Genomic DNA, 27,748 nt, shown 5'->3' on the forward strand with positions numbered 1-27,748 from the left:
TACATTCTTATTGTACAAATCAGTTTCGGAGTGTTCATTATACATTTTTTTCAAACCATTTATACACTTTAAACCATCTTTTGTTATAAACATTATCGTCTCTTTCTGCTAATATCATATTTAATCTGTCCATTTCTGCTATTTCGAATATTTTTTCCATTATTTCTTCTTTTTTAGGTAGTAAATCTGATTTCCATTTTTTCGCTATTAGAATTCTGCTTATCGTGAGGATATATAACACAATACATTTATCATCCTTGTTTATTATATCAGGCAAAATATTAAGCAAGTAACTTTCCGGGTTAAGCTGCAGATCTATTCCTACAATTTCTTTTATCAGATATTTTACCATTTTCCAAAATTTTACTATTTTGTCGCACCTCCACCATATATGATAGTATGTTCCTACGTTATTACATCTCCATAATATAATGAATATAAACCTGACAAGTTGGGAAAGAACAATATTACAATCAAGATTTGCTAAGGACAAAAAAATAAAATTCAATGACTCAATGTTAGAACTAGATAAGATTTGGTTGTCCTCGGCAGACAAACAAATACAAAAGCTATACAAACTTCTTCAGAAGGAAAGCATGGAAGATATAGCAATAAAACCCTGCATGAAAACCTGGGAACAAAATATAGGCCACATAATAAATATGCAAGAATGGGAAAAAATGTGGGAAACGAAAAAAATAGTAAGAGCCACACCTTATAAAGAGAATATTCTAAAAATGTTTTACAGGTGGCACTGGTCACCGGATAAAATAGCGAAATGTTATAAAAATGTCTCGGATATATGTTGGAGATGTAATAATAACGTAGGAACATACTATCATATATGGTGGAGGTGCGACAAAATAGTAAAATTTTGGAAAATGGTAAAATATCTGATAAAAGAAATTGTAGGAATAGATCTGCAGCTTAACCCGGAAAGTTACTTGCTTAATATTTTGCCTGATATAATAAACAAGGATGATAAATGTATTGTGTTATATATCCTCACGTTAAGCAGAATTCTAATAGCGAAAAAAATGGAAATCAGATTTACTACCTAAAAAAGAAGAAATAATGGAAAAAATATTCGAAATAGCAGAAATGGACAGATTAAATATGATATTAGCAGAAAGAGACGATAATGTTTATAACAAAAGATGGTTTAAAGTGTATAAATGGTTTGAAAAAAATGTATAATGAACACTCCGAAACTGATTTGTACAATAAGAATGTATTCGGATTTTTATTTTTTGTTTGTTTGTTTGTTGGGAAAAGCATAAATAAATTCTTTAAAAAAAAAAGAAAGAAATCTTCCCCGATGGATTAGCACTTAATGACCTGTAATATTACAATGAATTGTATTGTTTCTATAATCACTTTCCAGGAGTCATTAAGGATGCAGAAAGAATGACTGGCTTGATAGGCAAATTATTTGGGGGATGAGGATTCTTTTTATCTCATCATTTGGCTTTCTGCAAACTAGGCAAAACTGAATTATTCAAGACAGCTTTTCTACACAGGTAATAAGGTTGCATTGTAGAAATGGTTCACAGTGTTACTTGGATAAATGATGAGGGACTGTGGTCTATACTATTATGGATGGCTTGCTGTATATAGGATCCTGCTATGTAATTTTGCATCATTTAATGTGTCATGCACCCTGACCTGGATGGCCCAGGCTAACCTGATCTCATAAGAAGGTAAGCGGTTTTGCCCTGGTTAGTACTTGAATGGGAGACCACCAAGGAAATCCAGGGTTGTTATGCAGAGGTAGGGAACCCTATGGGGTTGTCATAAGTCAGCTGTGACTTGATGGCACTTTCCACTGCCAATTAGTGCTATGCAAAAGAAAAATGAGCATTCTTCAGGTCTATTGGACCTGGAAAAAAAAAGGTATTTCTGAAAAATCCTGGATCCCAATCAGTGTTCCCTCTAAGCTGAGTTAGTGTGAGCTAGCTCATAGTTTTTTAGCTTCTGGCGCACACATTTTTGTCTTAGCTCAGGAAGGAGGGCACCAGATCAGACTAATTTATGCAGTCACCAAATCGCTCACTCACAACTTTAATGCCAGCAGCTCACAAAGTAGAATTTCTGCTCACAAAACTTCACAGCTTAGAGGGAACATTGATCCCAATACCAGTATGGTATTTGGATCTGGGATTTTTGGGAAATTCTGAATATTTTCAGGTCCAATAGACCCAAGAAGAAAAATGCCAATTTTTTAAAGCCAGTCTGACTGGGGTTTAAACCACGCTACAGGAGAAACTGTCCCCAGGATCTGCATGCAGCAGGGAGGTCTCTTGCCGCTGCATGCAGACCTGAGAGGATCAGCTGGGGCAGTGGGAGCTGAGAGCTCTGCACGTCACCTCGGCTGGGGCTGGCCGAGCTGCAAGAGGAGCCAGCCAGCCCCAGCTGAGGCAGCGCAAAGCTCTCAGCTCCTTCCACCCTGGCTGATCCTGGATTGGCTCCTCTTACAGCTCGGTATAAACCAAGCTGCAAGAGGAGCCAGGCCAGCCCCAGCCAAGGCAGTGGGAACCTCTCAGCTCCTGCTACCTCAGCTGGGGCTGGCTCCTCTTTGGTATAGCTGAATATACCCAAATAAAAGCCAATAAAATACCGATAAGGTGTTTTCCCAGTATTTTTTCAGCTCAGTTTATGCCGAATGCACACTCCTACTGCCAGTGTGTCGTGTTAATACTTTAGGTTTGCTTCACTTCTGTTTTTAGATTTCTGGTTGGTTCCAGATTTCTGCAATCTTAATCCTATTGTGTTGTTTATTGGATGTCCTATCCTGTTGATTGTATTGATTCCCTCTCTCAAATCTGCCTGTGAGAAAGGCGGACTATAAATAATTTAAATAAATAAATCATTCCTTCCTGTCATAAAGCGGCTGACTTCCGTTAGGATAATAAAAAAGCTAGACCTCCTGCAAATCAGATAGGCAGTTCTGTGTATTCAGAGAACTCCTTGTATATACACAGCAATCTTTCTATGTAAAGCCTCGAAATAGCATGATAAGGACTGGTCACACTCCAAGAGGCACAGGATGTCAACAAAAGTTGAGAGTCAGTTAAAAGGAGATAAGGAATAGGGGAAGGGAGTTGGCTCAATCCCCTAAAAGAGTGATACTCTCTCCACAGCTCACGGAACAACACATCCACAATTACCATCAACCAAAAGAGTGATGAGACTACTGTATACTTTCCTAGGAGTAAGCCCTATTGGATATACCTGAATAGAATTCTGAATAGACTTGCTTAGGATTGCTGTCCTTAAGGAGCAGTGGAAATGTTCGGCAGACATAAATCCTGACAAGATACACAAGTTCTGTTTATACATCTCATTGAAACAGTGTCCATTTAGTCGGAATTTTTAATTCCTTTTTGTAAATTTTACACGTCATATAATATTTTCTGACAACTGACAGCTTTCCATGCCTTTGGGCCTTTGTGGCAATGCAGATGTCCATCATGGTTCCTGTCTTATCCTTTTGTAGCTGTTACCATTCCGTTCTGGCAGATGTGCCCCTCCCAGGGCAACATTCCTTTGTCAGTAATTAATGAACACATCCAACCCCACAGCTTTCAGCCGTGAAGAAGGGGAGGCATCAGTGCTGCAGGAACCGAAACAGCATGGTTTGTTGACAGACACTCAATAATAACCTCTTTGCCACTTCCTCAAATCAACACAAAGGAAGCAGGGAACCTTGAGTGATGTATATCACACATACATATCATAAGAGTTAAAAGTGTTACATTTTTAGTGTCTCACTGCATGAATTATTCTGGCATGTTGAATCATTTGAGAGAAGTTTGCTTTTCAGTGGAGCTGAAGAGGTTGTGTGAAAGGTGAAATATTAATAGCTTCTATGATATGTGCCTAACACTGCTAAAGTAGGGCAGACCACCTCTTCTTCGCTCCCTCTCATCCTTTTCGATTTTCCTTGAAATGTTATTCTCAGAAGCAGCAGGAAGAGACCTTACGGTTGCTCCCACACTCTCATATGTTCCCGCCTGATGAGATGAGGGTCAGTAATTAAAGCAGCAACATGATTGGAGGGGGGGTCCCTCCATCCATGTGAGAATGAGAAATACCCCTTTCTTTGCCCTCTTTCCTGAGCTCTTCTCTTTGTCTTTCTGCTTGCAGACCAGTGAGGACGTTTTGTTCATTTAAACACATTTCACAATGTCTTTTTAACATAGTTCACAGTGTCTTGTTTCCAGGATGCTTTGTACAAGATTGGCAGAAACTCTAGAATGAACTGGTCATGAACTGGTCATTACTAAATTCTTCAGAGCTTGAAAAAAAATGGCTCACAGCTCATACATCTATTCTTTTAGATTTATATTTGGCTAATCAAAGAGTGATGTGCCAGCACCTCATGTGACATTGGAAGGTCACACTGCATACTGCTTTATGGCAGTCTCTAAAGTTTAATGCTACAAATGTGAGAGAAACATAAAGATATATCAAGACTGTGATTATCATGGATTATTTGGCATTCAGAAAGCCTGGAAACTAGAATCTGGAGCTGTTTTCATGGAGAGAACTTGGAAGAAGTAAGGATGATTGAGTATAGTAGTCTATTCCATGTCCCCCTCCCAGCAGGGTATTTTCTCAACTGTTATACAGATTGCTTTCTTGATTTAATTTTAATTTTTATCAGGTTGCCCAATATCTTGCTCATATCAGTAAAAACTCTGGAGCTTGTTTGGAGACAATATGGAAGTAATTTCCCTCTTTTGAAGAGAACTCAAAAATATGAGAAGCTAACAGTATTACGTACAGAGCTTTAACATGTACTGGGTCATAACAAAACACATGGATGCACTTAGATTAACAAAGTCAATATATTTTAATATATAAGACCAGACATGGTATGGTATGTCATATCCTATTTTTTGTCTGCATCAATATATTTAATTTTCAACATGGCCCCATCTGTGGATACTTAAATCTGAAGACTGGAGCCATGAATAGACAGGACAGATCTTCTGCAAGCCAGAGAAATCCCCAGGTTTGCAGAAGAATCTGAAATCATACACACACACACACACACACACACACACATAAAAAGCAGCACCTGTACCTTTCATAAATGAATGCTCTCTGAGATCTCAGTGGACTTTATGGGGGTTGTTAGGCAATCACAACAATATTGCCAGCCTTCAAACCTTGGCTTTTGTCAGTAAAAGGTGAAGGATGGTGAAAGGTCTTTTCCAAGCCTATTTTGGCCTCCCAGTCCCCTCCTGCCCCCTGCCCTCCTGTTCTGGAGCAGAAACCCATTAAGATAAGGCCCAGGAGCAACTACCAGGCAACTTGCCACCATGCAGTTTATACAACTCACTGAGGTACAGCGGTGGTTATGACTTTATACCACAGAACTTACCTGGGCCCAGTGGCAGCCTCCACACAACTTGCATGACTTTTCTGGGTCTGGTAATGGCCCCACCACACAACTCACCTGAGTGATTTGCTTTTGCAACTTGGCCAGAGTTTTCCCAAGGAGAGGTTGCCAGAAGGAGAGAAGGAAGGAGAGTTGAGACCTTGGACTGTGTAGTGTTCAGAGTGTCAAACTAGGATCTGGGCAACCCAGGTTCAAATCCCTACTCTGCCATGGAAGCTTCTTGAATTACTTTGGGCCAGTCACTCTCTGTCTCAGCCTAATTTACTTCAAACAGTTGCTGTAAGGATAAAAATGGAGGAAAGGAGAATGATGTCAGTTTATTCGGGTCCCCACTGGAAAAAAAGTGGGCTATAAATGAAGGAAATAAATAATACATAAAGCTGAAGACTGGGAGGGCACAAATAAAAGATAGACTGGCTGGTGAGTGGGAGGGAGAGAAGGAATCAGAGAAAGGGGAGAGGATATAGAGGCTGTGAGGAGAAGGGGTGGGCATGAACCGGAAAACTTGAGGTTTGAGGAGGTTTGCGGTTCAGGGTTTTCACAAACCCCCAAACCACAAACTTCCATGAACTTCTCCATTGCACAAACCAGTTCGTGCTTTGGGGAAGTTACTGGGGCCATAGCCCCACCTGGAAGTGAGCTCCAATGGCATTTAAGTGTCTTTGGAGCCCACCTTTGGGTCAAGTTGGTCCAACTGAGCTCTGAGAGTGAGCTCTGAAGGCCTATGAAGGCCTCAACAGGGTGGGCTCTGAAAGCTGGCTGGCCCCACCTGGAAGTGGGCTTCAAAGGCCTATAAAAGCCTTCCGAGCTCACTCTCAGAGCTTAGTTGAGTCAGGCCACCCAACTCGACTGAGCTCCAAGAGTGCGCTCCGGAGGCCTATGAAGGCCTTTGGAGCTCACTCTGGGAGCCCAGTCAGGCCAGCCTGACCTGGAGGTGGGCTCCAAAGGCATTTAAATGGTTTCGGAGCTCACTTTGGACAGGCCATGGGCCAGTGGTGGACTTTGACAGCATTTAAATGCCTTCAGAGCTCACTTCTAGTTGGAGTTCATTTGTGGAGTAAAGAAAGCGGAAATAGTGTAGGGAGGGGGATACAGGGGGAAATGAAGTGACCACTGAAACAAGGCTATCCACTTGTTTTCTAATTCTGTAATCCTAATCCTATTGATTTATTTATTGGATGTCTTATGCTGCCTGCCTTGCATTGTTTTTATATTTTGCAATCCATCTTGAGTCTCAGGGAGAAAGGCAGGCTATAAAAAAATAGATAAATAAATAAAATATACAATAGTATATCTACTACCTTCCAGCTGCCTTTCCCTCTGTCTTTCATTTGCCTTCTTTTCCCAATTTTTTTTCTTAGAGTTTTGGTGATATATTTTCATTATAATTTTATACAGTTCATTTATTTTTCTATATATGGTATATGTACATCTCTTAGTCTGTGTTGTATGTGTTGGCAGAGTTTAAATAGGCAAAGGAAGTGGAACACTGACTGTTTAGAGAAAAATAAGTAGGTTTATTAAAGAAGAACAAACTGCTATAGAACACAGAAGAGAGAGAACTTAACTGTCTAACCTAACTGCTGAAAGAGGAACAACAATAAGAAGGAAGCTCTGCAGGAGCAGGAAGTCCTGCTCCTTCTTGCATAGGGGCAGTTCATAGCTAGAATAACCATAAACACCCCCTTAAAATATTAACTCAAAACCGTAAGTGCAGGACACTGCCTGGCCCAATATGAAACAAAATGGATGCCAGTCAGGAAGAAGCCTGGATAAGTAGCTTAGAAGTGTAAGTCTGAGCCACTGTCTACTAACCCATCCACACCCTGGGAAGATGCATAATTTAGGACAACAGGTCTCCAAAAACCTATTGACTCACCCTTGGAGTAATCTCATCAACACCCAACCTTACTTGCCCTGCACCCACTTACCTTAATTAAGCAGCAATATAATCAACAGTTAATTCTATTTATCTAACCCATTAGCCCTTCCTGTCTGGTACTTGCAGGGTCATCAAATCTCTCCCACACCATTGTCCACCTTAGAAAAGCCCATTAAGTTATTGTTTTTTGGGCATCACATCACCCACCTGAGGGTACATTTTGCCCTATATCTGGGGCGTGCTGCTTCCCAGCAGAGGGGGATCCTCCGCATACACCCCCACTTCGTTGAGCTCTCTTCTCTCACAAAATGCTGGCCATTTTGCTCTTCAACTTGCTGCTTCCATGGACCTTTTCAAAATTGGTAATTATCGCCCTCCCTAAAATTGCTTTTTCCCTTTCTTCCCTTTGTTTCTATTAATTAGCCCTTGTGTGTGTGTTTATTGTGTGCATTTTGCTTTATTCTTTTCTCTTTTAATAAAAAAAATTCCAGTTGAACATTTTCCTGGTCTATGTGAGAGTTCTCTTAAGGGAAAAATCCTAGTATAACTTGGTAAAGATCCCAGTTACCCACCTCTTGCTCTGTCTCCTTTATACTAATTCCCCCAACCAATTAGGAGACTATCTCTTTGGGTAGCAGCATGTTTGAAACCAATCAACAGTGTACTCTGGAAGAGGGGTTTTTCCCCAGTTATAGGGCTAGTGGAAGAGTGCGAAAACAAAGGATCTGTACCATGGCAACATGGTAATGGGGTAGAACAGGGTGGTCCAGGATCTGGAAGTGTTCCAAATATGCTAAAAAAGAAGAGATTTCCAAGTGAGGGGGATGTATTTAGAAGCAGTCTTGACCCCATCAGTAAAGTTGGGCTTCAACAAGCAATTTAAATATTTTTGTTGTTCAGTCACACAGTCGAGTTTGACTCTTCGCGACCCCATGGACAAGATCTCGCCAGGCCCTCCTGTTTTCCGCCGTCCTCTGAAGTTTGCTCAATTTCATGTTCGTTGCATCTATACTGTCTAACCATCTCATCCTTTGCCGTCCCCGTCTTCTTTGACCTTCAATCTTTCCCAGCATAGTAGAAATTAAATTATTGGGATATCAGCTCTAAGACAGGAAATTACCAAAAAGCTTACCAGACATGGACATGAGTCCTATATTTGGGAAATGCTGATAGACCAGGGGTTATTTTGTGGTTAAAGCACACTGATTAAGTGCTGGGGGTCATTGATTAACAATTTGTCCTCCAGTTACTGGATGAGGTGAGGCTTCTCAATTCTATTCCAGTTAGGGCAATTGAATTACGTGCAGTCCTGCTTACTCTGATGACTCTATTTTGTCTCTGTGAGGGCAGAACCCTACTCTGTGATGTGACACACAGCAAGAGGTGGTGATTCCAACACCAAGATGGTGGTGGGGCGAACATGAACAAAATGGGGGCATCTTGACAACACAACTGTGCCAACCAGAAGGCTGCAAGGTACCTAACAGTACACTTAAAGGACCAACTGGATTAGGCCCTAAGAACAGAAAGGAATACACTGTTTATGATACAAATATTGTAGACATTTGCTTTCAAAATGCATATGCAAATATTAATATTACTCTGTTGCAAGAATATACAGATGTGTTCAGTTTCAGTAAACTGCATTAATATAAAGATTGCCGATGTAAAAAGCTGGAATACCTGCATGGTCCTTGAACCCATTTTAGCCTTATTCCCTGCAGTCTTTTTATAATTTCATGGAATTTAAAAATGAGATTGGAAAGTAAAACTCAGTTTGCCCCTCAAAGCTTATTCTTCATGCCCTCTTAGCACGAATTATACTGGAGATTAAATTAATTTGTAAAGGGAAGTTTTTACAAGTCAGTCAGGATTTACTATTATGGAGAGAGCCATAAGTGGCTGGGGGCTAATTTATAAGTGGTTTCTCACTATCATTAACTTAAAACTAACTTATCGCTGTCAGTACCTCATGAACTTATCTCCAGCTTATCATAAAAGTGCAGGCAGTGGCTGTTGTCACCAAAGACTTGCAAACACAATATAACTGGTGGCTGTGAAAATTGAGTTTCCCACATACTGCCAGGCAGAGGGAGCTGTTGCAGCGTGGCTTTAATCCAATGATAAAGGCAACCACAAGCAAACCCTCCAGGATGCTTTTCACAATAGGTTTTTTTTTAAAAAAAACAACAACAACAACAACTACTACAACACACACACACACATACAGAGGTATGTTATCAGGCCTCAGGACATGGGAAAGTCCTGCATTAGAAGTGTGATATTCTACAGAGAAGATGGCTAACCTGGGGAATTGTTTCTAGAGTTTCTTCCTAGATACCTCTACTGCACTAGCAATTTACAGCTGTGAGTACTGCTACATGTGCTGCCAGGGAAACACTGATGTTAAGTTAGAATTATAGAATCGCAAAGTTGGAAGGGGCCATACAGGCCATCTGGTCCAACCCCCTACTCAGTACAGGATCACTCTGACAAATGTTCAAATACTTTTTCCAGAATCACTGAAAGGACAACGTGAACAGATGTGGAATCCTGAGCAGAAAGCTTTTCCCCCCCTCTTCAAAATGATTCATACTCTGTATCATCTTCCTTATTGTGGGGCAGTATGGGGCACAGCCACTTCATTCAAGAAGATGCCTGTCCCCCAAAGGCACTAAATGTGGAAGTCTATACTTTCTGCATCAAAAAGATATCCTTAATCTAGATTGCACTTCTTTAGCCTATAGGTGTGCATTCCCATAAATGAATGCTTTTCCATGCAAAATAAATTATCTGCACATAGAAAACTAGATGTCAAAGAGAAGGGCACTAGTCTGGATTTCTCCCTGATGTGCTATTTTTCTATGGGAGGAACACTTTTGTGAGTGGAGGAGCATTCAGCCATGGGAGATCCCACCCTGAAACGGTGCAGCCCAAACACAGCTGTGCCCAGCTCACTCTGTATTCTATTCTTCTCTTCAACACATGTATAATCTTTCAGAAGAACTAGCGATACTGTCCCATTTTTAAAAAGTGAAGATCAAGTAAAGTCCTGACCTAGATGGCCCAGGCTAGCTCAATCTCATCAAGCAGGGTCAGCACTAGTTAGTACATGAACAGGAGACCACCAAGGAAGTCCAGCATTGAATGAAAAAAATGAATTTTATTGTTACGGCACCCAGCCAGCAAAAAGTCCAGCATTGCTTTGCAGAGGTAGGCAATGGCAAACCATCTTTGAAGTCTCCTTGCTTGAAAACCCTATGGGATTGCCATAAATCAGCTGTGATTTGACAGGAAAAAAAGATTTAGTGTTCCTGTGTGCATACAAGAATTTTGAAACATCAAAGGGATACTTGCTTTGAGTAAGAGATCAGCAGCAGTCGCATAGACTGTATAAGCCACTAAATGTGTTATATGCAAATCCATCAATGAAAACCAGCAACAGTGCTTTGTGGTTCTCCAAGGACCAGGGCTCTTTTTGTAGAAAAAGCCCAGCAGGAACTCATTAGCATAATAGGCCACACCCAACAGCAGAAACTCATTAGCATATTAGGCCACACCCCTGACAGCACAGCTCATTAGCACATTAGGCCGCACCCCCATGTTACCAGAAGTGTGGTTATCCAGCCACACCCACCTGTTGCTTGTCATTCTGTTTACCTTGTTTGTTGTCAAAACCCAGGGCTTTTTTTGTAGCAGGAATTCCTTTGCATGTTAGGCCACACACTCTTAATGTAGCCAATCCTAATGAGTTTCTGCTGTTGGGTGTGGCCTATTATGCTAATGAGTTCCTGCTGGGTGTGGTGAACTAGGGAGCCAGCCGGAACTCCGTTCCTGTGCGTTCCTGCCCAAAAATAGCCCTGCCAAGGACTGACAACAGTCCTCTCCCCATTACTTTACAGCCACATATTCAGACTCGAAGTCTAGCTCAGTTTCTGTTCCATAAAACACTTTCTGGCAGCATTCCTGAGAGCAGCTAGCAAAGCTGAACAAAAAGACAACAGTGCTGAATCTCACCAAAGGGTATTGTGAGTCAGGCTGGTCTGGAAAGCAAAATGAAGAAATGACTTTCTCTAGTGGCTGGTAATGGCTTAGTGACAGAAGGAAGACACTAGAGATAGACAATCAGTACATCAAGCCACTTCAGCCTGTTGGCTGATCTGTTAGCTGGAATATATCTGAATCAGCTGTACAGTGAGAAGAAGCTGAAACGGGCTTGCTTGAAGAGGTACATGCTCGAGAATGGGAAAGCAGCAGTTTGGCAGTCTGGAGGAAGAGGTCCAGGACAATCTTCCGTCATCTGCCTGAGTGCTTGTTATTGTAGCAGCATATTACACAATCTGCCTATACATTTTAAAATAAAATATCCAGTCCTATCTTTGCCAAAGGAAGCCTGTCCTTGGGGGTTTATTTTGAAATCCGCAATGTTTGAAGAGAGAGGTGTGTATGAGGGGATAGAGTTTCAAAATATGTAGGATAAAATGCCAGTAAAGACAGGAAGACAGGAAATGCTTGTGACAGAAGGCATGCAAAGAGGCTGTGCCAGGCACTGAAGATCACTCCCTAAGCATGCGTAAGTAGGGGCCAACTAGTTTTATATCCTCCCCCAAAAAAATAGGGAAATATCGCACACATACAGTCGTTCCATTATTAACTGGCCCTATGGCATAGTGGTTTGAGTGTCAGACTATGATCTTGGAGACTCGGGCTCTTCCCTCTGCCATGAAAGCTTGCTGGATGACCTCGGACCAGTCACTGTTTCTCAGCCCAACCTATATCACAGGATTGCTGTTGTGTGAATAAAATGAAGGAGAGAAGAACCGTGTTGGAAGTCATTTTGTGGAGAAAAGTGAGGTATAAATATCTAAAATAAATAAATGCTTCTCCATATAAGGTTATAGATTCACACTGACAACATGGGAACTGCAGATCCAGTGTAGGTCTGCCCAAGATCAGGCCTGATTCATTAGAATTCAAGTGGTCAAGGCTTAGTTAAATAGCCTGTCCACTAAAAAAATCATTAAGATCCATTAAGAACTAATCAGCATGTTATATCAGTGTGTCATACTGTCAGGAGCTCTAAAACAAATGGCACTGAATAGGATTAACAACTGTAATGAACCTGAGGCCTTAGACCCTGCAGATTCATTTAGATTTCTCCTGACTTTTGCTGACTTTCCTCATGCTTTGCATCCTTTCTTTCATGAAGTAAGCTTCTGAGACACTTAGAAACCCTCCTGGGTATATGATTCTTAGCTAAGCAGCCATGTGTTCAGTGGAGAAATGCTTTCTCTCTCTCTTAGGTGGAGGTGTTAGCCCTTCTCCTCCTGCCAGCACCATCCCACCATTTTCCTTCTCAATCATCAGAAGGGAAATGAGCCCCAATCCTCTGTGACAGGCAGTTGGTTTGCAGAAATCTATAACGCTCCTTACCCAATGATTTCAGGTGTAGATCTCCAAGACTTGTGGTCACCATCAATGGGATGTGTGCCTTCATTCAGGGAGCAGCACAAGCTGTGTCAGTCAGATAAAAGAGTCAGATCCAGAAGCCAGTAAGAAGATCAGGGACTAAGGTCAGTTTACTTGCTTTAGGGGATTTCTGTTGCATTTTCTTGTCTGGCTTCTGTTTCAATCAATTGCCCTGTGTTTTGCTTTTTCAAGAAGCTTTCATTACTTTTTACTTTTGCTGACTGCAGCTGTGCAACCCAGTAGCTGCCATTTGCCCACTCTTCCTGTGCAAGCTGACCAGCTGCTCTGCGCCCCTGCTGTCCCTGGTGCTCAGGCAAGACTCCAATTATCTTTGCCTTGGCTTTTAATGCAAGCTTTCCATTGCTCATAAATTGCTTTCATTCCTGCCAGCAGCTTCATACTTTTCACTTTTCTGTTTGAATATCATCTCTTAGTAAAAAATTTTAAAACTCTGCTTGGGTGATTGCATGCCTTGCCCACAACTGAATCTCTCTCCCCCCCCTCTTATACCTGGAATAAAATGTCTTTTGGTCTTAAAGACAGGACTCTCTCTCTTTTTCTGGTGTGCTCTGTCTTGCTTTCTTCCCCCCCCCCCAAGAAAAAGTGTGCTTACACACAAAAGCTTATACCTGGAAAAAATGTTGCTGGCCTTCTTAGAATTCCCACAATATGACATTTCCCCCCTCTTTTTGGTCCTATCCCTTCCCCTCCCTCCCCAGAGGAGGAGGAGGGGAAGGAGCCCTCAGTCAATCAAGGGAAAGCTTTCTTTCTCTCATCTAAAGCAGGAAATAGGAGAGAGTGACCAGCTTATACCTGGAAAAAATGTTGCTGGCCTTCTTAGAAGTCCCACAAGATGATATTTCCCCCCTCTTTCTGGTCCTATCCCTTCCCCTCCCTCCCCAGAGTAGGAGGAGGAGGGGAAGGAGCCCTCAGTCAATCAAGGGAAAGCTTTCTTTCTCTCCTCTAAAGCAGGAAATAGGAGAGACTGACCAGAAGGAGCTGCGATATTAGAAACAGGAAGCAGCACAGAGTCAGCTGCTCTCAGGCCAGATTGCAGCCATGATCAGGCTGTATGTTTGACACCCCTGGTGTACAGTTCTCGTCACCATATCTCCAAAAGAACATTGCAGAGCTGGAAAAGGACAGAGGAGGGCAACCAAGATGATTAGGGAAGGCTGAAAAGTCTGGGACTTTTCAGTTTCAAGAAGAGTTGACTAAGGAGGGGACACAATAGAGGTATAAAAAAATTATGCATGGGCCCCGGTCACACGGGCAGGAAACTGCGGGGAGGGAAGCGTGGCAGTTTGCCCTGGGGCAAACTAACGCGTGGTAAAGAGATCAGACCTCTCGTTGAGGTACCGTGGAGGTACCGTGGAGGTTCCATGGGAAGGGAGAGGTGCTGATCACAAGACAATTCCGCGCGCAAAAAAGAAGCGTGCGGTGCGGCAAACTGGATGTGTTTTTTTCCGTGTACACCACGACTGCGCATGCTCCGTTGGGTGCTTGTGCGCATCCACGGAGATGTGGGGAAAAAAATCTTTTTCGCAAGGGGACATGGGCAGGCGCCGGATGCCTCCGGAAACGCGATCAGATGCCTGCCCTTGCCCCGCAGTTACCGGAAATTAGTACCTCCGAGGTACTAGTTTTTTGCTGCGTGTTTTCAGCGGGAAGCCTCAGTTGAGCCACGGAAGTGCTACGCTTCCCAGATGTGCCGGTGAGATCGCGCCCGGAAACTCCGCCTGTCTTCCATCGCTCTAGCGTGGCTAATGCTCCGTGTGACCGCAGCCATGGGATGGAGAGAGTTAACAAAGAGAAAAAATTTCTCTCTCTCCCAAAATACTAGCACTTGAAGACACCTAATGAAACTGATGGGCAATAGGTCCAGGATGGATAAAGGGAAATACTACTTTATACAGAGAGTGATTAAAATGTGGAATTCGCTGCCAGATGATGTAGTGATGGCCACAGGAATAGCTTTTAACTGTTTTGGGATTTTAACTGTTTTAATCTGTTTTAATGATGAACCTTATGGTTCAGTTATATGGTGTGTGTTTTTTAAAAAAAACTGTTTTGAGCCACCCCCAGGCCCCACATTGCAGGAGAGGGGTGGGATATAAATATAATAAATACATTTTAAAAAATTATTGCTGGACCAGATCCCTCTAATTCTGCACTCTTTGCAAGAATCTTAGCAACTGGCAGCTACTAGATAGGTGGCCAACCAGACATTGGCCAGTGCTATACAACTGGCCCACAATTTGCCTTTTGAATGCATCCTGCTCCTTCACTTACATAGTCCTTACCTGATACCACCTGTAGAACCCTGAATCAATTTCATGTAGATTAAAAAATACCTAAGGGCACTTCGAAATGGAGGGGTTCGTGAGAATGTGTGACAACTGCAACTAACATGGCTAATTGTCATGTTGATTACCACCAATCCAAGTGAACCCATTGGATTAGAACAGGTGGCCCACTGGCTGTATCGAACCTTCATACAACTTCTCAGATTTTCTTTGAGATACTTTGAGAGACTTCCTGGTTTGATATTAATGTGGAAGTGCCCTAAGATCATCTTAAAAATGCAACTGTCCACGTATAGGAGGAAAAAGTCAACAGGGGTGATAAATAATTGGGCCATGAAACATGTTTCAGGGCACTCCAAGGAGTAATAGCTTAAGAAGTAAAAGAGTGATGTTTCTACTATGAGTAAGGCCTGTAAGAAATACAACAAGCTCTAGAAAAAGGCTCCAGGTGAGTGTCCCAGCTGTGGCTGTGGGGCGGCGGAGGGAAGGGAAAAATAGAGGGAGGTGAGCCATGTTTATTTCCTTCTGCTTAGCTATAAGTCAGGGCTCTCTCAAGTCATTTTGCTGCCCCAAGTGGATAGTATGAAAGAAGAGCCACATGGTAATAGGTATGATTCCCTCCATCCCTGACTTATGTTGATTTGGGGCTATACAGTGGCAGCTAAGGTAAAAAAGCACCTCCTCCTATGCCCTGTTTTCTGGGTTCCAAGGGTCTGGAAGGCGGTTCCATAGCCAGTTACAGGGCAGCCAACTCTGGGTTGAGAAATACCTGTAGATTTGAGGGGTAGAGCCTGGGGAGGGAAGGGGTGACGAGGGACCTCAGCAGGGTATAATGCCATAGAGTCCACTGGCCAAAGCCAGTCATTATCTCCAGGAGAACTGATCTTGGTCATCTGGACATCAGTTGTAATAGCTGGAGATCTCCAGGTGCTGCCTGGAGGCTGGCTTGTGTTAATTTAGGGCTATGCAGTGGCTAAGGTAAAAAACCACCTCCTCCTATGCCATGTTTTCTGAGTTCAAAGAGTCTGGAAAACAGTTTCGTAGCCAGTTACAGGGTTGCCAACTCTGGGTTGGGAAATACCTGTAGATTTGAGGGGTAGAGCCTGGTGAGGGCAGGGTTTGGGGTGAGGAGAGACCTCAGCAGATATAATGCCACAGAGTCCACTGGCCAAAGCAGCCATTTTCTCCAGGAGAACTGATTTTGGTCATCTGGAGATCAGTTGTAATAGCTGGAGATCTCCATGTGCCACGTGAAGGTTGGCTTGTGTTGATTTGGGGCTATGCAGTGGTAGCTAAGGTAGAAAAGCTGTTTGGCATGGCATGGCAGAATTGACAAATTTGGTCCAGAGTGCCACATGACTGTGTAGGAACAGCATTCTCATAATCTATGTGGTGTAAGTCCTTATGGCATGTAATGTTTTGTGTAGCTTGGAGAGCTGCAACATCTCTATTATTGTGGTTTTGATGTCTTTCAACAGTTACCTCTGCTGTTTCTTGCTGTCTGTTAATGAGTTGTCTGTGCGCCTTTCATTTGGTGAGACATGCCCTTTGTTCAGGAGTCATGTTTTGTGCCTGTGCAGTATGGACAGCACGCATGTTGAGAGATTCAGCATCTCTTTGGTTTGGCATCACAGGATGACAACGATTACACAGACACTGAAGCTCACATTCTTTTCATCTGCAGTACATTGTTGGTGGATTTTCCTGTCATTTTCAGCCTTGTGGAATTCAGCATCAGCATGTGCTTGTGGTGGGCTCTGTCTTTTTTGGCATGGCATGCTTGTGTTACGGGCTACCATAGAGTATGTGCATCTAGGCACACATTTTCTGTAGGGGAAATGATGTGCTGTGGCTGGGAACACAGTAATTTCCAGGAGATCTCCAGGCCCTACAGGGAGATTGGCAACCCCAATGAACATTTAGGGGAAGACTGGGAGATGTATTTTACCTCAGGACACTCTCAATGACTCCTAACAGCAACAGCATGCTTTTTAGAATGTTGGAGGCAAGGGCCAATCCGGCTACATATGAAAACAACCTCTGTGTTCCGACTGGCTATGGCGGGGAAAGAATGACATGCAGAATGGAACAAAGCCCAATCAGCCCGCATATGCAAATGACCTTAAAAGACTGGCCCAATCAGGTAGAAGGTGAGTTGATGGGAATACAGCTAGCCTTTTATATATATCTAGATGACAATCTTGTTCATTAAGTTTCCCCCCTTCAGAATTACTCATGTAGATGAGGAAAGTGACCTATGCATTCTAACTACTGGTAATGGCAGGTAGAAATTTCTTCAACTTGCTCACCGAACTTGGCTAGCCTCATTGCAACACGTGTTTCATTCCTCAAAATACTTGAGAAATTTTACTTGAGGAAAAATCTTGTAGAGCACCATTTTAGTCTGTATTTATTAGGGTTTTAATGTAACCTATGTTCTATTTTCGGCGCTGCCGCTTGTTTGCCGCCCTGGGCCGTATGGGTAGGGCGGGATATAAATCCCAAAATAAATAAATAAATAAATAAATAAAAATAAATAATCTTTTTTTAAATTTCATTTTAGGACACATTTGGTGGCAACTGTAAAAGCAATGCATTGTGTAAAAGTATGCCATTCTTCTGGGGATATGGACATTAATGCAAGTCCAGGTAATACACCTGATAGCACTATCTGGCCATCCCGAAAAATGAAAATAAATAAAGGGTTTTGAGAACTTCTTTGAGAAATGTTTTCTGTCTTTTTCTTTTTTAAAAAAACTTTAGTTTCCTTCATAGTTCCTTAAAAAGTTTTTTTCCTAAGAAGGAATCTTTAATATCACTTCTGTTTTCACTGCAGGTCAAATTCTGTGGCAAGTATAGTGCTAGGGCCAGAGATTGATTGGTAATGCATACACAGAGGCACAAATGGAGACTATCTCTAAAAACTAGAAGGCTTGCTCTGAAGGACTGCAAGCTTCTTCTTTTCAAATGTGTTTGCTGAAGCCTTAATGGTTTTGACCCTTCTTCTCCAACTCATTACTTTGTGATTGCAATCTCTGACCAAACGCAGGAGGACAACACAGGAAGGTGCAAAGTGCAGGAGGAAACTTTTAAAAATGGGATTAACACCAAGGAGAGAGTGATGTCAAATTCAGTTAGGATCATCATACTTTTTTCTGTTTTGATTCCAGCTGTCATACATATGAAATGAGAATGCAAATAGGATTCCACAAGACACCTTCTGTTCCATCATGGTGGGCCTGTCAGCTTGGCTGAAAGGAAGACAGTGCCAGCTCTTTTAACATCTTAAACAAGTCCGCAGTGATATTAATGAGGATAAAGGTTAAATGGAACTCCAGTCCCCAGGAAATTCACCATTTCAAGAAAAAAAAACCTGGATGCTGAAGCCTTGAGAAAACTAATTAGCTGATTTTCTATAAGTGTGGTATTTGTATCCTACAAAAAGATGCTTATGGTGCATTTGCACTCCTAGAAAGCAGGCACCATTGCACAATGGGCAGCAATTTACATCCCATGGAAGGTAAGCAGCATTGTATAGAAAGCAGAAGTCTGCATCTTGCAAACTTCAGCTTTGGAAGTTGCTGAAGATTTAGAGATGGCGCCTGAGGAGGGTGGAGTTTGGGGATGAGAGGGAACTCAGCTATGTGCTGTCACTCTAGGACTTTTGCTTCTCCTACACTGTATGGCATACAATAGAGTCCATCTGCTGACCCTGCTTTTCCTTCAGGGGAACTGGTCTCTTTAGTATGGAGATCAGTTGTAATGCTAGTAGAACTTCAGACCCCACCTTGAGGCTGGTAACTTTACTGGCATCCTGAAGAACAAAGCCATTTCTATGGAGGGACCACAGACTTTCTTGTATCTCTAGGATATCAGGAAAGAGGACATTGCTTAAAAGGCTGACATTTGGCATTCTTAGGAAGGCAGCCATAGGGTAGAGGGCATATGTGCATTCCAGGCAGTTACACAAGATAAAGTAACTGCAATCAGTAATGTAAATATTATAAAGACAGACACACAGACATAAATTAGCTACTAAAGGAAAGGGAACCAAGGAAAACACACACACACAAAAGCCCAATATCAAATCATAAATAACCTGCGGCTACCCTGTGGTGCCATACCAGTCACCCATCCCTAAAATTCCTCTTTTCCTCTGTGGCTCAAATGAAATGCCTTCTCTCTGTAGTCTATCCTCCCAGATCATCAGTGCCATAACAAATAATGTGATTTGTCTCCATATTATTTTCAAAGGCAAATGAGTCACTGCCATTCTTATTTATGCACTGCGTATGGATACTGCAGACATGCTAGGATATCTTGCAAAGCTGTGCAGCTGGGATACTGATCCTTTCCCATCTGAGCCAGACCACTGTCATGCTGTGCCAGTCACTGACTGGGGTTATCAGGGCACCAAAGGCAGTGGGTTATGCTGGATCCAGTGAGAGAGAGCCCCTTGATGGCAGCACCAGGATTCTAATGCCCAAGACCTCAGTGGAACATTTACTGGTGTCATGACATAGTGAATATAAATCTTGGTGGTCTATTTTCTAAAACACCCATTATAGCTTTCACATATTGCCGTATCTTCCCAAGTTAGAAGCCTTGTAGCTGACAGATCCCATTGCCAAGTATCCTTGCTTTTCCATCACCCAGGCTTATTAAATTCTGCCAGCAATCCCCACCAGCTAGCCAGAGAAAAGTGTTTATTTAATCTAATTAGTGATTAAAAGGTTATGGCTGTGGGTTGTTATTCTGTGCTTCCCTGCTAGTACAATAAACACCTGTGCCTGCAGAGGATTATGTTCCATTTCTAAAATGAAAAAAGGTTGATAGAAGGCCTGCTCTCAGGCCGGATTGCAGCCCTGATCAGGCTGTATGTTTGACACCCCTGCTGATATGGGGGAGAGGTATAAAGAAAGCTACAGTGGCTTTGTGTTGGGGTCTATTACATAAAATGAAAGAGAGTTGGAAAGTAAGGAAATTGAAAAGCACATGATTGTTAACAAGTTTGGCACTTGGGTGCAATGTAACCCCCACCCCCAAGCATAGAATAGAAAATGTACCATCTCTTCCTCCCATTAAAATGGTTGTTTTTCCATGCCCTGGGAAACTTTGTGCACACCACGCACTTCCCTGCTGATTAAAAAAGGGAGAAAGTGTCCCTTTTGACCACCAGAGGAGGTTATACCGAAGATCATGGGGCCTGCATGGACAAAGGGTACTTGAGACAGGGGTGTAGTAAGAAGGGGAGGAGTGAGATTCAGTGGTACCGCTGATTTTGGATCTACCCCACTTTATACTATATCGGGTGCTTTTGAAACAATGACCATATGGACTCTATAGGCTTATTGGTTTATTTGTAAAAAATATATGACTCCTCTATGAAGAGCAGTTCAGGGCAGCTCACAAGGTGAAAAGTGGCAGAACAATAAAGTCCTAAAGATAAAGGTAAAGGTTTCCTTGCTCGAAAGCCAGTCGAATCCGACTCTAGGGTTGTGGTGCTCATCTCCGTTTCAAAGCCGAAGAGCCAGTGCTGTCCGAAGACATTTCCGTGGTCATGTGGCCGGCATGCCTAAACACCAAGGCGCACGGAACACTGTTACCTTCCCACTGAAGTGGTACCTATTTATCTACTTGCATTTTCTTGCTTTCGAACTGCTAGGTTGGCAGGAGCTGGAACTAGAGATGGGAGCTCACTCCGTCATGCGGCACCCGGGTCTCGAACTGCTGAACTACCGACCTTCCACAGCCTGCAGTTCAGCGTCTTAACCACTTGAGCCACCGCAGCTCCAAAAACAAGTCCTAAAACAAGACTATAAAAATAATCAGTAGTAAAGTCAGCCATAAAACAAGCCAAGAGCCCACCACTGGTCAAGCCACACCTTGAGTATTGTGTGCAATTTTGGAGGCCTTCAAAAAGGATGTGGACAGAATGGAGTGCATTCAGAGGAGACCAACAAGGATTATCAGGGGCCTTGAGACCAAGCCCTATGAGGAAGGCCTGAGGTAGTTGAGAATGTTTAGTCTGGAGAAGAGGAGGCTGAGGGGGGACATTTGCACTCTTTAAGTATTTGAAGGGCTGTCACTTAGAGGAGGGTAGGGAGCTGTTCCTGTTCGCAGCAGAGAATAGGACTCACAATAATGGGTTTAAATTAAGGGTGGGAAAGTTCCGGCTGGATTTTAGGAAAACCTTTTTTACAGTAAGAGTTGTGCAACAGTGGAATCAGCTGCCTAGGGAGGTGGTGAGCTCCCCCTTACTGGCAGTCTTTAAGCAGCACTTGGCAAACACTTGTCAGGGATACCGTAGGCTAATCATGCATTGAGCAGAGGGTTGGACTAAATGGCCTATATGGCCCCTTCCAACTTTGTGGTTCTATGATTCTATGAATACAAACAGCATAAAATAATCTTCAGCAGCCCAAAACAGTATCCATGTAGGGCTGCCAGGTCCCCCAGGTGGTGGGGGTTTGCCCACTCAAAGGGCCCCCAATCCGCCGGCCTGGATTTGGCTGGTGGGGGGAACCCCACCCCCAAAGTGCCCAGATTGGGCCAATGTGCCCAGCATGATAATATCACCCAGAGGTGATGTCATCACACTGGTCACATCGCCAGGGTGACACTCTAGCATTTGGCATGAAAACTCTATAGTATCATAGAGTTTTCAAGCTGAATGCTAGATCATCCCTGGCGATGTGCCTAGTGCCAGACCAGAAGCTACTCCAGCAGGGGGGGTAAGTGACCTGGCAACCCTATATCCATGAAACAGCTCTCTGGCTGAAAACTGGCCTATAGAAACTCTTCTGCTAAAGCCCTGGGGAAAGAAAAATATTTTGGCCAAATAAACCTCGAGGGGGTCAGAGTTCCAAAGGCAAGATGCCATCACTGAAAAAGCTCTGTCTGTGATGTCCGCCGTCCCCACATCTCCAAGTGAAGGCACAAAGAGGGGGCTTCAGAAAAGGATATTAACTACTAGGATGGACACTATAGGAGGAGGGGGTCCTTCAGGTACACTGACCTGGGCCATTTTGAGTCCTTATAAGTAAGATCCAGCACTTTGAATTCAACCTACCCTGGTAAGACCATCAATGATTATTAAACCCATCAAGCATCACGTTCTGGCCAGGGAGACCACCCCTCAAATTCCTATAAAAACAGGAAGTAAGCCCAGCCTGTGTGTGTACTCTGAGGGCACCTACAATAGGGTATACCCCCAAAGCCTCTACTTTGGGTCTCCTTTTCTCTGCGTGAAACACTGGCCATTTGTGCTTTCTTCTACACGGATGTCTGCACATCTGGACAGGTAGTATAACCCCTATGACTGTTCCTTAACGTCTCTATCATCACCTCTTAATTTCTTAGTTCTTAGTTCTGGATTGCATGTATATTTTAATTGCTTGGCATGATTGTATGCAGGGATATTTTCTAATAAAACCATTAAATACTCTTTAAATCTGGAGTCTTCATACTGAACTGGACCTTAGTATATAAGGTGTGCCCTTCTGGCTTCCTCTATCTCGTAGCTAATTTCCCCTAATTTTGAGACAGGCCAGTTGTGGTAACAGTATAGCTGGCCCAAATAAAAGTGGAAATCTCATACCTTGAATAAAACTTTGTTGGTCTTAAAAGTGCCACTGGACTAAAACTTTGTTCTTCATGTGTTCTATATACCTGTGAAATGCCCCTAAGTAGACTTCTAGCTTGTCTGTGAATGGTCTGGTTTTCTTGCTTTTGCTGTTAGATATAGAGAGGTGGATCCAACCACACTCTTTTGGATACTTCATAGCAAGTCTTTGGAAGATGGGGAAGTGGTTTCTGCCTACCTTTGATGGCAGTAAGGTTGCCAGGCTCCAGGTGGGGCCTGTTGATCTGCTTTTACAGCTGGTCTCCAGGCTACAGAGATCAGTTCCCCTGGAGAAAATGACTGCTTTTCAGAGGTGTCATGGTTCTCTCTCTTCCCCAGACCAGTCCAGGAATGGGAAGAGAAAGACTCATTGACTGAAACAATGAATTACACAAGAACCCAGGAGAGGTAGTCTCTCTGGATTTACAGACACAGCCACCAGAACCTTTCAACTATAGTCCCTTCCAGTCCAAGAGCAAGGTTCAGACTCTTAACTGGCCTCTGAGACTTGATACCATAAAGTAGCTTAACTGGGAGAGCGGTTTCAGGCAACAGGATTTAAGCTTGGAGTCAAATGTACATCAATCAGACACAAGTTATAAACAGAATAGAGTTTATTTATCACAGACTTGCCATCAGACTAGAAAAGATTATAAAATAACAACCTGGCAATGTTTTGCATAACTACACAATAGAGCATATTTACCAACAGCAAGGAGGGTCAATAGTCCATAGTAAGAGTCCAATATCTTGAGAAAGAATAGCTCCATCCTTGTGGGCACAGAGCCATGTGCTTCAGCTCACAAAGAATCCTTTGTTCTGTCTCATCCCATGGCAGAGACAGCATTCCAGGGTACATGCAGGAACAGAGAGAGAGCAAGCCAAAAAAGTGAGCTCCTCTCTAAGGGTTAGCCAATTTGAACCCCAATCTCATTATGACCAGCCCTGGCCAGTAGCCAACCACAATGAGACAGGTACTTTCCAAATTTGGGGTTGTCATGGTAAATGGGTGGGGATAGGTTGGGTCCAGGAACCATCCTCTGCAGTAAGATGATCCCTGAGCCCCTCCCATCCAGGAGCCTACGTGCGTCTCTGCCATGCTTCAGCAGAGGCATTTGGTTTATGGGGGCAATTTGAGCAAATGGTCAGCCACCTGGCTTACATAGGAAACCAGAGCAACAGGGGGTACATTCCAAGGGGGAAACAGGAAGCCTACAGAACATTCTAAGGGAGACATGAGGCCCATAGGAATCCATATTCCTATACAAGAGGGTAGACTCTATGGCATTATACCCTACTGAGGTCCCTCCCCTCCCCAAACCCTGCCCTCTCCAAGCTCTACCCCCCAAATCTCCAGGTATTTCCCAACCCAGAGCTGGCAATCCTAAATGGTAGACCTCTACTTTGTGCTTGATGCTGTTCTTGAGGATCTGCTGATATCCAAGAACCCAATTTCAGGGTGCTCCATGGACTAAAGTGCAAGAGGAAGGTCTTACTCCATAAAGTCCAGGAATGGTTGGATGCTGCTAACATATGGACATCCAGGTCATCTTTAAAGAGCCTGTACAAATGTGAATACTTAGTGACAAAGGATTGTATCCTACCAATTTCTCCTCATTCCTCTCCTCACTGCAGCCCCCATTCCATTTGGCTCTTGGCCATGCAGGTCACACAATCCTCAGCTCAAGTTTTTGGCAGTCAAAAGTGTTCCCCTATTTCAACTTTTGTTACTAGAAAAGCTAGTAGGATACAAGCCATAGAAAGTTTCTCTTACTAGATAAATGGGGGGGGGTTCTTTTTAATGAAAAGAGAAGCAAACATGCACAACATCCCTTGAGTGCATAAGGATATCACATGTACTAGTGAGACAACAATTACAGGAAATTGTGGCTCAAACCGTATTTCCTATTATGATATAAGAGTCCAGTCATAAACTGACTATCTTTAAAGAATGTGTTCTTCTAATAAAAACACCCCACAAAAGTAAAGAAATCTTGGCTGCTAAAATTACTGTTTTAAATGGAACATAAAATATATAACACATATATATATCTCTTCTTCAAAGATCACAAATGTCAAATGCTACATGTTGTTGAGAATACTTTCTTAGAAACAGTGACAGAAAAAAAAATATTTATAAGCCAAGCCAAACAACTCTGTTTCCCGTTACCAGAGCTAGTTCAGGAACAAAATACATGAGATATGTGGTATAGTGCTCAGAACGATGGACTAGGATCTGGGAAACCTGGCTGTACATTCCTGTGCTCCAGCGTCACTCTCTGGGTGACCTTGGGCCACTCACTCTCTCTCAACCTTACCTCATTCACAGAGTTGTAGTGAGAATCAAATGGAAGAGGAGAAAACGATAGACATTGCCCATGGAGCTCTGAGGAGAAATGATGACGTGAAAATGTGATTGATGGTCTTGAAGGAAAAACTGAGCCATTTCAAAGAAATGTAAGAGCTGCCTTGCTGGAGCTGCCCTGTAGACCATCTAGTTCAGCATACTGCTTCAAGCAGCAGTCAACCAGTGGCCCCAGAGTGCCCACAAACAGGGCATACAATAAACTTCCAGTAACATCCATTCACTTTAGATATATATGATGGACTGATTCCTACAAATGGCCTAGCAGTCCATTGCTAGTATTTGTGGAGTTTACTTTCTCATGGCCAGTTCTGAGGCCTCTGGCACTTTTCTAGAGGTCAAGGATCAGACAGAGACAAAAAAAACCCTGAACTGTTGTTAATAGACACTCCAAGGGTCTATGGAAAATAGTCTTCTGCCCTACCCACATTTAAAAATATATAGAGCTGTGCAGAAATAAAAACAGCCCTATTTTGTCAGCTCTGAGCTTATTCTTTCATTCATATATGTCTTTCCTTCAGGGAATTCAAAATATGCATCTTCAGCGATCACAAGTTAATTAAAAACAATGTAGACTGTGGCTTCACTTGGACTGGCTTAAATGATCCTAAGCATACCAAACCATTCAAATGCACTGCTGGCTTGACTGGTGCATCAATGGAATGTGGCAGCAAAAACACAACAGGAGACAGCTCTGGGTTAAACAATGACAGTCACGTGCTTAGCATCTTGGGATCATTAGTAGGAAGGAACCTATTTGCAGACCACATTTCACAATAGCATTTCGTGTTTACAATCAAAAAGTTTTCAGCTCTCTTTTAAATGTGTAATGAAGAGAAAGTTTTCTTTTTTAACAATTTCCCTTTTGGACGTTTGTGTGAAATATTCTGAATATTGAGAGAGTGACTAGAGACAATGAAACTGTTCCTAATCCCTGTCCACCTTTCCCCAACTTTGTTGGATCAACATCTGTGGTGAAATGTGGCATGGGGAAGAGGCCAAGGGTGGTGGATGGTGGCCCTCCCAACATCTGTGTGAAGCAACTTCCAGAAGTGGACATTCTTTTTCACATCTCTTTGGCACAGAAAAGTAGTAATGGAAAACAAGATCAAAGATACTGTTCTGCTTTCTTTCACTCCAAAGTATTGCCTAGCTCAGTGTTATGTAAGAATTCTGTCGATGTATGTCAGTAATTCTTGCTCTTTTAAAATCCTTCTTGGAAAATTAAGGTATAAAACAGCACTTGTTTTAAAAGAGCATATTTTGAAGATCCTCACGCTCAAGTAAACACTGAGTACATTCCTGATACTTTTTAAAAAACTTGGACAGAATTCAGAAACAGTTACCTAACCACCTCAAAAATTCAGTTGGTTTATGATAGAAGAATACAATTGAACCATAAAAGGCCCAAAATATGAATGTTATTTTGCCTCAATCTACACATATCTAGAACTTAAGGACAGAAAATAATACAGTGAAATGCCCATGTCATTTTTTGCAGTCATATCAAAGTTACTCCTGATTCTGAAACTATTTTAAATTGCATGGTGGGTTAGGTGTTTGTTTAGTAGTACTAGACATTACAAGGACAAGGAGCTGTTCCATATCTTTCTCTCATCTTCTAGGTAACATCTAATATAAAGATATAGATATTTATATGCTACTTTTGTTCCCGATGGGAACTCAAAGTGGTTTACAACATCACTCTCCCCTCCTCCATTTTATCCTCTCAACAACCCTGAGAGGTAGGATGGGCTGAAAGAGAATGGTTGGTCCAAGGTCACCCAGCAAGCTTCCATGACAGATTCGAGCCTGGGTGTTTCAGATCCTAGTTCAGTACCACTCTGGCTACACAACACTAATATATATATACAAACAATGGGATATAAAGAGACATCAATTATAAACATGGGACAGGGAGGAAGGATTATTAAGGGAACACCAGGTGAAATAAAAACGTCTTCACCCACTGGCAGAAAACAGTGACAGAAGGGGACAGACGAATAACCGCAGGGAGCAAAGTTGTCAGGTCCTCCCTGACCACCGGTGGGTGATTTGGGGGGGGGGGAAAGGGTTGCCAGATCCAGGTTGGAAAACTCCCGGAGGTTTGGAGATGAACATTGAGAAGGACAGGGACCTCAGTAGGGTACAGGGCCATAGAGTCCACCCTTCAAAACATCCATTTTTTCCCCAGGGGACTGATCTCTGCAGTCTAGAGAAGAGCTGTAATTCTGGGGGATCCACAGGTCCTGCCTGGAGACTGGCATCCCTACTGGGGATTCCACAATCTTGGTGCCACAACCAACCACAATCTTGAGTTGCCACCTGCCTAACAGAAGGCAGGGGCACCTGAGACAGAGCCTCTGAAGATAACTGGAGTGGATGAATTATACACATTCATAAGTGACGGTCTGTTTCCAACTGTTACCCATGATTTTAGGCCAAATGAAACCTACATACTCAGAAGCAGTATGTCAAGTGCCATGGACAAATAACAAGTGTTTCTCGTGTGTAAGTCAAATTAGGTAAAACTTGGATATTTCACTAGAGCTACACACCCTTGTGAAGCAAGCTATGGTGCTTCCTGAACTGGACCCAAGTCAGTTGTAGTCACTGCAAGCAGCAGACTGATACTCTGGAAGAGCCTTGCCCCATTCTCACACAATTGTTTGGATGGATTCGGCTGATGCCAGCT

Source organism: Gekko japonicus, unplaced genomic scaffold, assembly GCF_001447785.1.
Source record: "Gekko japonicus isolate JY-2015 unplaced genomic scaffold, Gekko_japonicus_V1.1 scaffold1060, whole genome shotgun sequence".
NCBI classification, from domain to species: Eukaryota; Metazoa; Chordata; class Lepidosauria; order Squamata; family Gekkonidae; genus Gekko; species Gekko japonicus.